Raw genomic sequence first — 14,741 nt, 5'->3', positions numbered from 1 at the left:
AGTGTTGAGTGTTATTGTGGCGGAGGTGCAGATACCTATCTTCACTAATTGTGTTCTGTGGGTCAGAAACCTGGGGATCCAGTTGCAGAGGGTGGAGCGGCGACTATGGTCACAGAGTTTTCAGATCAGTCTGGAGGGGATGATGATGTTTAAGGTGGAGCTGTCGTCAATGAGCAGGAGTCTGGTGTAGGTGTCTTTGTTGTCCAGATGTCCTAGGGATGAGTGCAGGGCTTGGGGTATGGCATCTGTTGTGGACCCGTTACATCAGTCGGCATATTATAGGGGACCAAGTCAGGCTGGGAGATTGGAGGTGATGTGGACCATAACCAGCCTTTCAAATCACTTCATGTTTATTGAGGTTATAGCCATTGGCGGTAATCATTAATTCATTAAAGCATGAGCTTTCTCACTTACAAGGTTGATGTTGGTCTTCTTGAAGCAGGCTGGGAGTTGAGCTTGTGGGAGGGAGAGGCTGAAATTGTATGTGAATACCTCTGCCAGTTGGTCCTCACAGGATCTGAGTGCTCAGCTGGGAACACTACCCAGGCCCGTTGCTTTCCATGATTTGACCTGCAGGAAGTCTGATCATGCCTCAGCGGTGACAGTGGGCACAGGTACATCCAAGGCTGATTTCAGACTGGCAGTCACACAGTTATTCATCATTGACATCCCGTCACCGACCTCCCTCCATCGTCATCAATACACAGTGACATGGTTGGTGTGAGCACCACTCAGTTAGTGTTGAGACGGAGTGACATCAATAGACTGGGATTCTGCGCCATAATGAAGTAAACTCACAACAAAAGGGGGTAGGGTGTGCTTCTACTGAGAGTCAGTGGTGCAGGGAGTGAAGACTCTCCGGGTGTAATTCAAGTCAAGCCACTGCTTCAACCTGAATGGAGTCAAGCACCTTGACTGTTCCGCCTTATAGATGGTGGACCGTCCGTCGGGAGCCAGGAAATGTATTATATGTGAACAATCTGAACAAAGGACTTGAGGGCAGTTTTGCTAAGTTTGCAGATGATATTGAGGAAGTGGGGAAGCTGGAGAAAGGCTTGAACAGTTTTGAACTTTGGGAAAACACATGGCTGATGGAACACAATATGGGAACGTGTGAGAATACGCAGTGTGGTAGGCGAAATAGAGGAGACACTATGTTCTCATAGGATCCATTGAATCTGAAGCCCAAAAGGATTTTCAAGCATTCGTCCCCTCTTATGGTTAACGTGCATGTTCAGTTGGCAGTTAGGAAAGCAAAAGCAATATTTGCATTCATTTAAAGAGAGCAAGAAAGCAAGATGGGAGGCATACTGTTGAGAATGTAATGGGCTATGGACAGACAGCATTTGGAAAATTGTGAGCTGTTTTGGCACTACCTCTGGAGAAAGATCTGCTGGTGTTGGAGGTGATCCATCCTGAGGATGACGGCTTGTCGTATGAGCAGCAGTATGTGTACACGATGGAATTTAGAAGAATTGTGGGGCGGTGGGGTTCTGATTGAAACTAATGGATTACTGCAAAGATTGATACAGTCAATGTCTCGAAGATATTTCCATTTTTCATAGAGACAGTGACAAAATTGTACAGTATCAGAGTGAAGGAATGGGCTGAATGGCCTAAATCTATTGCTATATCTCATGCCGTTTAGATCATAGGTCTATTATTCAGTATAGACTTGTAAGTCTCTAACCTGCCGTTGTAACCCTTGAATTTGTATGTTGATTTGACTTCACGTTCTGGTCAATTGTAACCCCTGTGATATGGACGGTGGGAGGATTCAGTGTCAGCCAGTATTCCATTAATATTTTGAATATGAGCTGCTATCAATGAGTCTCATCTGGCGGGAGTACATTCTCTCTACGATGATTGTCATTTTTTGTCTGGTAGTTTCAAAGGATTGATCCTGTTACGCCAGTATTGTTGATTTAAACAAAACAGGTGCAATTTATCACAGCACTCAGCAACAATATGTCATCGAATACTGAACACCCTTCTAATAACAGAAAAGTAAAATGTTCAATATTAGAAACACTGATTTCCTGTTCGTGTTCAAATCAGATAACCTGTCCCATCGAGATGCTCAACTTGGAACTTTTTTTTAAAGTCTTTTTTGGATGTGGGCATCACTGGATGTGCCCAGCATTTCTTGCCCGTCCGCAGTTTCCCTTGAGAAGGTGGTGCTGAGCTGCCTTCTCCAACTGCTGCAACCTACCTGCTGTGCGATGACCCACTAGTGATTAAGGAGGGAATTCCAGGGTTTTCACGCAGCAACAGTGAAGGAACGGCAATGCATATCCAAATCTGGATGTTTACTTGTTTGGAGGGGAATTTGAAGGTGGTGCTGTTCCCAAAAGTCTGCTGCCCTTGTCATTCCAGATGGAAGTGTTTGTGAGATTGGAAGGAACTGTCTGTGGATCTTTGGGGAATTCCTCCATTGTGTCTTGTAGACAGTGCACACTGCTGCTCCTGAGTGACCATGGTGAAGGGAGTGAATGCTTGTGGATGTGGTGCAAATCAAATGTGCTGTTTTGTCCTGGATTGTGTCAAGCTTCTTTAGTGTTGTTGGGGCTGTACCCATTCAGGCAAGTGAGGATATTCCATCTCATTCCTGACTTTTGCCTTGTAGATAATGGACAGGCTATGGGTAGTCAGGAGGTGAGTTTCTCGTGCAATATTCCTAGCCTCTGATCTGCTCTTATATTCATGTGACGAGTCCAGTTGAATTTCTGGTCAATGATACCCCCCAGGATATTGATAGTGGGGGAGCTTAGTGATGATAATGATGCTGAATACAAAGTGGTTACAATGTTTCTTATTGATGACAGTCATTTTCTGAATTTATGTGGCGCAAATGTTACTTGCCACTTGCCAGCCCAAGCCTGGATATTGCCCAGATATTGTTGCTTTGGGCATGGCCTGCTTCCGCATCTGAGCATTTGTGAAAGGTGCTGAACATTGTGCAGTCATCATCGAATATCCCCACTTCTGACCTAATGATGGAAGGAAGGTTATTGTTGAAGCAGCTGAAGATGTTTGGACCTAGGACATAATCCTAAGGGACTACTGCAGAGATGTTCTGGAGCTGAGATGACTGACCTCCAAAAACAATGACCATCTTCCATCTGTCAGGTATGACTCCAATAATGGAGTGTTGGCCCGCGATACCGGTTTTGCTTGGGGTCCTTGATGCCACATTTGGCAGAATGCAGCCTTGATGTCAAGGGCTGGAATTCAGTTCCGTTTTCTATGTTTGAACCAAGGCTGTGATGAGGTCAGTAACTGAGTGGTCTTGGCAAAACCAAAACTGGCTTCCCTGAGCAGGTTAGTTTTGAGGAGGTGCGGTTTGATAGCACTGTTGATGACACCTTCCATCATTTTACTGATGATGGACAGTACACTGATAAGGCTGTATTTGGACGGGTCGAATTTGTCCTGCGTTTTATGTACAGAACATACTTGAGCAGTTTTACCCCCATTGTCGGATTGTAAACATACTGGAATAGCTTGGCTAGGGAAGCGGGATGTTCTGGAGTACAAGTCTTCAGGATTATTGTCGGCATGTTATCAGGGCCTATAGCCTTTGCAGTATCCTCTGCCTTCAACCGTTTCTGGATATCAGTTAATCGAATTTGCTGAAGACTGCTATCTGTAACGATGGGGACCACCGGAGGAGGCCGAAATGGATCATCCACTCAAAACTTCTGACTGAAGATTGCAACGAAAGCTTCAGCCTTATATTTTGCACTGATGTGCTGGGCTCTTCCATCATTGAGGTTGGCGATATTTGTTGATTAATCGTCAGCCACCATTTACGATCGGATTAGCAGGACTGCAGAGCTTAATTCTGATGCATTAGTTCTGTGATCTCTAAGCTCTGTCTGTCCCTTGTTATTTATGCTATCTGGCTCGCAAATATTTCTGTTTGGAAGCTTCAGCAGATGAACATTTTATCTTTATATATTCCTGGTTCTGCTCTTGGCATGCCCTCCTGCATTCTCCATTGAACCAGGGTTAATCATCTGGTTTGATGTAAATGGTTGAGTGGGGGACACGCTGGGCAGTGACGTTACAGATTGTGCTGGAGTATAGTTCTGCTGCTACTGATGGCCCACAGTGTCTTCTGGACGCTCAGTCTTGAGTTGCTAGATCTGCTAAACGTCTGTGCCATTTAGGACGGTGACAGTGCCACACAACACAACAGAGTTTATGGAGACAATAGACTTCGTCTCCGAAAGGACAGTATGGTGGTCACTTTTACCGATACTGTCATGGACATATATATCTGCAGTTGTAGATTGGTAAGAATGAGGTCAGGTATGTTTTTTTTTACCCTCGCGTTCATTCCTTCAAGACCTGCTGCAGACCCAATCTAGTTGCTATGTCCTTAGGAGCCGACCAGCATGATCAATAGTACTGCTGCCAAAAACACTCTTGACAGTCGACTTTGAAATCTCCCGGTCAGAATACACTTTGTGCCCTTGCCACAGTCAATGCTTTCTCCAAGTGTTGTTTAACATGGAGGAGGACTGAATCAGCTGAGGAACGATGTTACGTGGTAATCTGTAAGAGTCTCCGTTGTCCATGTTTAATTTCTGTTATTTCTGTAAGGTATGATTCCGTGAGTATGGCTATGTCAGGCTGTTGCTTAACTAGTTTGTAAGGCAGTTGTTCCAATGTTGGCACTAGACTTCAGATGTTAGTAAAGAAGACTTTGCAGGTTCTACAGTGATGTTTCTAATGTTGACTTTTCCGGTGCCCATTTTGATGCCAGGTGATCCATCTCGTTTCATTTGTTTGAATCTTTGTAGCGATTGGTACAACTGAATGATTCATTAGACCATTTCAGGGGGAAATTGAAAGTCAGTGACGTTGCTTTGGGTCTGGAGTTGCATGTCAGCCAGACCAGGGGAGGATGGAAGATTCCTTCATTGCAGGATATTGGTGAACCAGATAGATTTTTCTGACAATCGGCAATGATTTCATTCTCATCTGTAGATTCTTAATTCCAGGGATATTTTTTCATTATTGAATTGAATTTCCACTGTCTGCAGTGGCGGGATTCAAACTGGATCCACAGAACAGCAGCTGGTTTTTCTGTATTGATAATCTATTGGTAATACCATGAGACCTGCTTGGAACCACGTGTTGTACTCAGCTGCCATTTCTTGTGTTACCCTGTTTTTCATTCATTGCTTATGTTATTCTGGAATCTCATCCTTCATTAAATCCTGATTGAAATACAGACTCATGAACGTCTTCTAGGCTGCTCGAATTTCATTCAGTCTGTTTTGTTTGAACAGACATTTCAAGGCAGCTGTACACCAGAGACGACCAGGAAAAGATAATGGGTGATTGTGTACTGGATATGTCACCGGACCAGCATGTCTGTCCAGGAAGTATTTATTGTGGGTCAGAGAACCTCAATTATTATGGCACGGATGGAGGCCATTCAGCCCATTGTGGAGTCACAACCTCTCCAACTGCACAATTGGAGATAGAGAGAGTGTGTGAGAGAGAAATAAACAGAGAGAAAGCAATTGAAGGGAGATAAGCTGAGAGAGGATAGAAAGAGGAGCGACTGACTGAGTGCGAGAGGAAGAGATGTTAGATGAGGGTGAAGTTAGATAGATCAGAAGACTGCATTATGGTAGATAAATATGGACCGACAGAAGTTAGAAGCTTTATTTAGAAATTCCTCTGGACGGCATGCCCTTTGCCTGGGCGCCATAAACTGTGAGCACTGTGCTGATACTGGCTGTCATCCAAAATTATTTATTTCCAACCATATCACAGATCTGGGTTACTGGCAGCTAAACAGAACCCATTAGGCCAATAGATTAGTTCCATGGAGAAAGCAGAGTTTTTAAATAGACTGCACCAAGAGCAGCAGGAAATGATAACCACCACCCCGCCTCCACGATCCCCCCCCCCCCCCATCCCGCGCACACCGATACTGTATGAGAGACTAGCCCAGAGAATCTCAGTGAGGGGACTCACTGACAGAGGTGAAATCACGATCTTAGCTGTGGGTCAAATAATGATTGATAAAGTTTGCATACCACTTTCCTAGTTATGTAATTCACATTTCACGTTATATAGCTCAATATGAGGAGTGTATTTCAACAAACTTATCTCTTTGTACTTTGCATATATTGGTGGGTGCAGAAAATCATTTTGTTCCTGTATTTTATATTGCATCAACACATTTCATTAATATTGTCTCTGCTCATTCCTCGTTGTAGATGTATTCTTGAATCTGTTCTTCATATGAGTTATAAAGAGTAACATTCCAATTCTGGTAAATGGGGAACATCACTGTCCAGTCTAACCAGCCATGTCCCCCAGTCCTCTCCGTCTTCTGTCTTTTCCCCGATATCATAATCACAATGTTATTGAAGTACATTAAATGACACTTCATGACAGCTCCTTAACATCAGTAACATCAACATCATGACCCACACCTGCCCTCTCTGATCCTGGAATAACAATCTGAACTGTGTTTGTCATGTGCAATTCGCTGTTAACGTATCCATGCCGTTTGTTTGTTGTAACCCACGAAGTTTTTGGCACATTTTGCTATCAGTTCATGGATGATAGTTGTTTTCTCAATGTTTTACAGATATTGCAATGACTGATCAGTAGTTACGGGATTTATTTCTGTATTTATGAACAGAGAAGCATGTTTATGTTCCGTTAAACTTCTGGCATTACTTCCATATACAAGACTGACTGAATGATTACACACAATCAATCTGCCATCTTCAACATTCCTTCCTTCAGTCATACTCGCATATCACACCCAGAATGCATAAACGTTCAACGTTATTTTGAGTTTTAATAAAGTAGCATTGAATTAAAAGAGGTTAACTGGAGCCATTTGTTCAGCCATTGTCATGATGTCAGTCTCCATGGATCGTATGCGTTCCGAGAGAGTTTATCTCTTCTATCAATAAGGGAATGCTTTCAGTGTTTTATCCCATAGTGTGAGCGGGAGCATGTCCAACAGCAATAAGAGGGATTAGCAGCTTCAGAGAGAAGGGCAGGAGAGATGGAAATCTGGGAACATTAGACTGGAATGTTCCAACAATGGATCGGAATCTGGAAACATTAGACTGGAATGTTCCAAAAATGGATTGGAGTTTATCCTATGGTCTGTACTGGCTTTCCCAGCCTTGGATATTATTAGCATCGCGGATTGTAGATGTACTGATGGTTATTCAAGCTGGTTACTATCCTATCCTTGCTATAGTTGGTGTGCCGGGTAAGTCACTCTGTCTGTTTAGTGAAATGGTCTGAACTGATTCGATGCTCATGATATGCAGATTTTGGAAAGGGGCCAGCCAACGTTTTCAGCTCCAATCAAAGATTCCATTCCTTAGAAATTATAACTAGCAAACTATTATTTACTAATTACTCACCAATACGCGAGGATAAAACACATTGTTCTCAACCTCTTTCATTCGTTTTCTCCTGCAAAATGTACATCTCCAGATCCTCCCCACATACCAATCCTGTCCAGTACCACCATTACGACATCCGTGTCTCCTCCTCAGCCTCAGTTCAATTCCTGAATAAACCATCGTTTGTGCCTTTGTTAATTCCAGATACATCTGTTTCAAGTCCCTTCTAACCACGTGTCCATTGGAAAATAATTGCACTTGAGATGTTTAACGTATTCTCTGCACAAAATCTGAAAGATGGGCAGACGGTGTATGGTGGGTCACGTCATTGGCTCGCATTCTAGAGCCACAGAATAATAATCTGTTGATATCGACTTGCCTTATACCAACAAGAAAAGGCAATGGGTCATCCTCCTCTGGTCAAGTCTCTGTTTAACTGCAAACCCATGGCAATTTGTTTTACTATTTATTGTCCTGTGGAACAGCTGAACCAGCCACTCAGTTCACGATCGGCATAACATGCTGCCCTGACCATTGCTGCACACATCCCGTGAGGGCAGAACAAAAGGAAAGGAAAGGAAAGGAAAGGAAAGGAAAGGAAAGGAAAGATATTCCAACGGCTCATTTCCATTCAGGTAGGTAGCCATTCACTGTTTTAGATGTACTCTTTGTGATTGTCCATCACCAAGGGCCCCTCTAGTGCTGGCTTTATAGATGCTGACCTCCAGATATAAGGATGTTTTTTAAATTCTACGTTAGTGGCAGTGCGTTGTAAATGAATGGTTTCCTGTGTCACATGATATAAATGGAGCCAGCTAAGTGAGGGAAAGGAATTATAATGATCAAACCTGAGAGTGTTGTTGAGGCAGTATCTGTGGTATTGTGGACAGATTTTCTTTCCCTTATTTGGATGATCTCCTTACTACAGAGAGAGTGAAGAGGAGTTTCACCGGATTAATCCCGGGGATAATGGCACCATGAGGAGTGAGTGAAGGTTGATCTGTAGCGCTATGAGAGAATTAGAGGTGATTGCATTGAACCCTGAGAGGGATGGACAATCACTCCTTATATTCGAAACAGACAATGGGAAGGTGATAAATTCCATGACTGCTATTTAACTCAGGATGCATGATTCGGGATAGTTTAAGTGCCTGGGTGGTACCCCAACCCCTACTCCCAATTGAGAGAGACGGAGAGATCCAAGTTTTGAATAAAATCTCCCCACATTAATAGAGTGCAGTTGGTGTGTGATCCTGCACTGAATGTCATATTATCCACCACCCCGACAGCAGCCACAATCCCTTCATTCTAAAACAGTTAACTATTCCCAACAGCTTCTGACCTTCATGAAGAACATGAATCTATCTTCTCAGCGATGCAAGATACTTCGTTGAGGTTTAGACCAGAAGACTATAAGACATTGGAGCATAAATTAGGACAGTTAGCCCATTGGGTCTGCTCCGTCATTCAATCATCTCTGATAGGTTTCTCAAACCCATTTTCCGACCTTCTCCCCATAACCCTTCATCCCCTGGATAATTAAAAACTATCTATCTCCGTTTCAAATATGCTCAATGACCTACCTCCACAGACTTCTGTGCCAATAAATTTAAAAAATTCAGCATTCTAAGGTTAAATAACTTTCTCCTTTTCACTGTTCAAAAAGGTGATCACTTTCATCTAAGGTTGTGCCCTCGGATCCTTCTCCAATGGAAACATCTTATCGGCATCCACTCTCTCCAGGACATTCAGTATTCTGTCTATTTCAATTGCATTCACTCTCATCCTTTCAAACTTTATCAAGTATAGACCCAGATTCCTCATGCAATAAGCTTTTAATTGCTATGACGATTCTCGTGAAAATCTTCTGAACACGCAGCAGGACTAGTACACCTTTCCTGATATATGGACCTCTAAAATGAGCACAATACTCCAAATGTGGTCTGACCAGAGCCGTATACAGTCAGTTCTTATATTCAATTCTTCTCGTAGTAAATGCTCCCAATCATAATTGCAATTACCCTCCTAACTACTGCCTCAACCTGCAAGCTGACCTTGAGAGAAAACTGCACGAGAACTCCCAAGTCCCTTTGCACTTCAGATTTCTGAATTTTCTCACCATTTAGAAAATAGACCATGCCTCTATTCTTCGTGCCAAAGTGCATGACCTCACACTTTCCAACGTTGGAATGCATCTGATGATCTCTTTACCTGTCCAAATCCTTGTTCAGCCTCTCCGCTTCCTCAATACGACCTGTCCATCTGCCTATCTTTGTATCGTCTGCGAACATAGCCAGAGTGCCCTCAATTCCTTCATCTAGATTGTTAATGTAACAAGTAAAAAGTTCTGATTCCAACACTGAGCATTCTGGATCACCACTTGTCACCGGCTGCCATCCTGAGAAGTACTCTTTTGCCCCACTCTCTTCTTTCTGCCAGACAGGCAAGCTACTATCTATGCCACTACCTTGCCTCTAACACCATGGACCCTTATCATACTCAGTAATCTCCTGTGTGACACCTTGTCAAAGGCCTTTTTGCTTGTTCGAGCTGCTCATTTCCTCTTCAAAGAATTCCAATAGATTTGTCAGGCATTAACTTGCCTTGATGAAATCATGCCGACTTTGCCCTATTTTACCAAACACTTTCAAGTATTCAGAAATCTCATCCTTCACAATGGATTCCAGGATCTTACCCATGACAGAGGATAAACTATTCATGGTGGGGTGGTTTTGTCTTTTTCCGTATAATGCTGGGATGTAGTCCATCTGCTCAAGGTTATTTACCCGCCTTCGGGCCATTCCATCTTTTACTAGCATGTTCTCAATGGTGGGGGCCATCATACTCAGCTCTGGCCCCTCAATCTCTTGAATGTTTAAGGTATTACTCGTGCCTTCCACCATGAAAGCTGATGCAAAGTAATTATTCAGTTCCTTGGCCATTTTCTCGTTCCCCACAACCATCTCTCCAGTATCATTTTCCAGCAGTCCAATGTTCACTTCTGCCACTCTTTTATACTTTATATATCGAAAGAAACTGTTACTGTCTTCCTTTACATTACTGTTTAGCTTACCCCCATATTTAATAATCTCCCTCCTTATTTTATTTTCTTTGCCCTCTGTTTTGTCTTTGTAAGCTTTCCAATCCTCAGGTTTCCCACTGCACTTTGCCACATTATATCATTGCTCTTTTGCTTTTATGCTGTACCTGACTTCCATAGCCAGCTATGGTTGTCCCATCCTCCCTATATCAGCCTCTTTTTCCTGAGGATAAATCTCTGCTGTATCTTCAAGTACTCCAAAAATCTTTTGCCATTGCTGTTGTACTGTCTTTCCTGCTGTGCCCTTCTCCCAGTCAATTCTACCCAGCTCCTTACTCATATCTATGCAATGGCCTTGATTCAGCAGTGATACCGTTACTTCGGATTCTAACTTTTCCACCTGAAATTGCAGAGTAAATTCAATCATATTATGATCACTGTCACTTGCAGCTCCCCTCATCTAGTCTGCCTGCAAAAGTTGCTCCAAAAGCCATCTCCTAGACATTCTACAAATTCCTTTTCCTGCCAACCACTATCATTCTGAATTCCCAGTTCATCTCTATAACAAAATCCCACATGATCACTGTAACTTTGCCTTTCCTGCATATCTTTCTAGCTCCTGGTGTATCTTACACCCCAGCTCCCTGTATATAACTCCAATTGCATTTTTCCACCTTTTTGATTCCTCAGTTCTACCGACACAGATTCTACACCATCTGACCTTATTTCATTTCTTTTCATTGATTATTGATTCAATTGCATTCTTAATGCTCAGTTAACTCTATCTCTCTGCCCAACTGCCTACCTTTTCGACAGGATGAATATCCTTGAATATTTAGCTCCCAATCTTGATGCTCTTGCACCGATGTCACTGTAATGCCCACTATGTCGTACCTGCCAATTTATGGATGAGTCACAAGCTCATTTATCTTATTCCTTATACTGCATGTATTCTGATATAGTAGTTCTATCCTGTATTACCCGTCGCTCTTCTCATTGTCATTTCTTTGTTTAGCCGTTGGTACCTACACAGAACCTGACCACTGGATCATTCTCCTCCCGCTTCAAGTTCTGCAACCCAGATGATAGATCCCAAACCCGAGCACCATGTAGGCAACACAACCTTCAGAACTCTTAATCCCGATCACGGAGAACAGTATCAATGCTTTTAACTATACTATCCCCAATTATCCAGCATTGGGCAGCATGGTGACACAGCAATGCTGCCTCACAGTGCTGGGGACTTGCGTTCATTTGCAATCTCTGGACCCTGTCTGTGTGGACTTTGTACATTTTTTCCCGTGTCTGCATTGGGAGCATTAACTCTTTTCTCTCTCCACAGTACGACTCTGTGGTTGGTTCAGATTTCTATCATCTACAGTATTTTTGCTTGTGTTCGTTGGAAAAGTGTAGCAAATATGACAGGTTTTTTGTAAAAGCAGCTGTGGTTCGCGGGTTCCTCTGAGTGTTTAGAAATCTTGCCCGGCCACTTGTCTGTTTGAAGTGTCCCTGGATGTCCATTCCACCTCTCTCAGTTCCCTCGGTCCATCGGCACTACATGCAGCATTTCCTTATGCCACCCCTGGGACTCCCCACACCCCATTGTCTGGCACTAGATACTCCCTCCGCAGGACTGTGCACACAACGACAACGGGAACTTTCTGACCCGCTGGGGATGCTGGGTAAAGACCCTACCATTGAAAGGAATGGAATAACTCGAATCCAATTGAATAGCAAAGCTGAGTAAATAGGCTGAATTGCATCCATCTGCTCTGACATTTTCTAATCTTCTGTTTATCCTCGTACATCTGCAAATAGATGGTGCATATGTATGCCTTGTCAAACAGGTTTGGTGGTGGGGATAGATATCAGATCCGGTGGTCATTGGACTGATTCAGTGATCTCCCTTTCCTGACGTCACACTTAAGTTTTTATTATCAAGTCTATTCAGTTTAAAGAAAAGGCCGTGTTGGAGTTGTGCTGAAAGGGTATTTGAATTTTGGAGATATTAGAATATGTCACGTGCGAGTGAGGTGAGGAATCGTAAGGTAGCACAGTTAAATACTCGATCAAAGAACTGGTCGGAGAGGCAGCACTTCCGATATGTGGATCATTGGGATTCGCGAGTTGGTAGGATATACACAAAAAAGGATGGTATGAAACTGAACTGGAACCAATTTACGATTTGTAGCTTATTGGGATTCACGGGTCAGTCGGATACACACAAAAAGGACGGGGTGCACATGAACTGATAACAATCTCTGATCAATGGATCTTTGGGATTCCCGGGTTGATAGGATATAACCAAGATGGACGGGATGGCTTTGAACTGGCAGCAATCTCCTGGCAGGCAGGTTTGCTATTGTCCTTTACCAGAGTTTAAACTAATGTGTGGCGGCGGTGGGGGAGGGATGTATGGAACCACAGCAATAGGTCCACAGGTACAGTGACTGAGGAGGATTAAATCCTGTACAGTGAAGACCAACAAAAAAAAAGAGGGTACTGAACACAGTGACCAGGCAGTCTGAAGTGTGCTGATTTTAATGTGAGGAATCTGTTTGAACAGATATATTGATGTCGCTGCATGTCAGAAAATATGAAGAGACAATGGTTAATTGTCCACTATGTCCTTCACTGGACCAGCTTGTCTCTCCAGACACCAAAACTTGTTACTGTGAGTCAGAGAACTTCAGACTTAATACAACAGAGAAGGAGGCCATTCAGCCCACCATGCGTCCATGAGGTCTCCAACTTGACAACTTGAAAATAGAGAGAATGATCGGAGCTAGACTGAGAGGGAGAGAAATAAACAGAGGGAAAACAGTGAAGTGAGATAAAAAGAGTGAAAAATAAGGAGTGACAGAGTGAGTGAGAGCAAGGTGTGTCAGACGAATGTGAAGGTAGATCAGGAGATAGCGTGAGGAGAAATACACAGAAATATTTCTTCTAAACTCACGCAGACTGCAAGCCCTTTGTCTGGTGCCATACCCTGTGAGCACCACGCTGATACTGGCTGTCATCCCAGATCATTTATCGCCAATAACATCCCAGAGCTGTGTTGCTGACAGCTAAACATAATCCACTGGACCAATAGATTGGTTCCAGGTAGAAGGTGGATTAATTTAAATATTCTGGGCCAACAGGAACTTGTAGCCCCTCTAGACACTGCGTGAGAGGCAGGGTGGAATCTCAGTGAAGGGAATCACTGGCAGACAGGAAATCAGGATCTCAGCTGTGGGTCAAATAATGATTGATAAAGTTTGCACACCACTTCCATCGGTTTGTAATTCACATTGCAATTTATATTGCTCCACATAGTCAGTGTATTTTAACAATATTGTCTTTTTGTAGTTTTCATACTTTGGGATGAACAGAAAAGCTTTTTTATCCTTGTATTTTGTTTCGAATATACACATTTTATTACTGAGGAAGAAAGGACCTGCTCCGATGGGACAGTCGTCATCTGAACCGTGCTGGGACCAGAATCTGAGCGAATCCTAACCAGGGCTGTAGACAGAGCTTTAAACTGATTAGGAGTGTGTGTGTGTGTGTGTGTGTGTGTGTGTGTGTGGTCGGGTGCAGTTATAGGGTTTAATTAGAAAAGCCGAATTAAAAGAGGAGGTAAGAGTACAGAACTCAGGAGAGTTTATTAAAATCTCCAGCACAGACACAAATAGGATAAATCATCTTGAAATGTTTAACACATCGAACTTCAAGCGCACTGCACAAATGAATGACAATGAGAAGAGGGACGGTTAATGCTGGACTGAAGGGGTTACAACTGAATGCATGCTGTATAATGAATAAGGGAAATGAGCTTGTGGCACAGAATTAAATCGGCAGGTATGAAGCGATGGCCATCACAGAGATGTGGCTGCAAGGGGATCTGAATATTTAAGGATATTTATCCTATCGAAAAGATAGGCAGGTGGACAGAGGGAATGGATTTGCATTATTAGTAAGAAATGAGATTAAATCAACAGTAAGAAAGGAATAAGGTCAGACGGTGTAGAATCTGCGTGAGTATAATTGATGAACCACAAAGGTAAAAGAACCACAGTTGAAGTCTTGTACAGGGCTCCAAAGAGTAGTCAGGAGCTGGGGCACAAGATACACCAGGAGATAGAAAAAAATGTGAAGGAAAGGCAAAGTGCAGTAATCGTGGGTGATTTCAATATGCGGGAAACTGGTAACAACAGATTGGTAGTGGTTCACAAGAAAAGGAATTTTAGGAATGTTTATGAGATGGCTTTTTGGAGCAACTTCTGGTGGAGTCCACTCGGGAACAGATGATACTGGAT

Source organism: Hemiscyllium ocellatum, chromosome 21 (assembly GCF_020745735.1).
Source record: "Hemiscyllium ocellatum isolate sHemOce1 chromosome 21, sHemOce1.pat.X.cur, whole genome shotgun sequence".
Lineage (NCBI taxonomy): Eukaryota > Metazoa > Chordata > Chondrichthyes > Orectolobiformes > Hemiscylliidae > Hemiscyllium > Hemiscyllium ocellatum.
Note: the sequence above shows the minus strand (reverse complement) of the source record.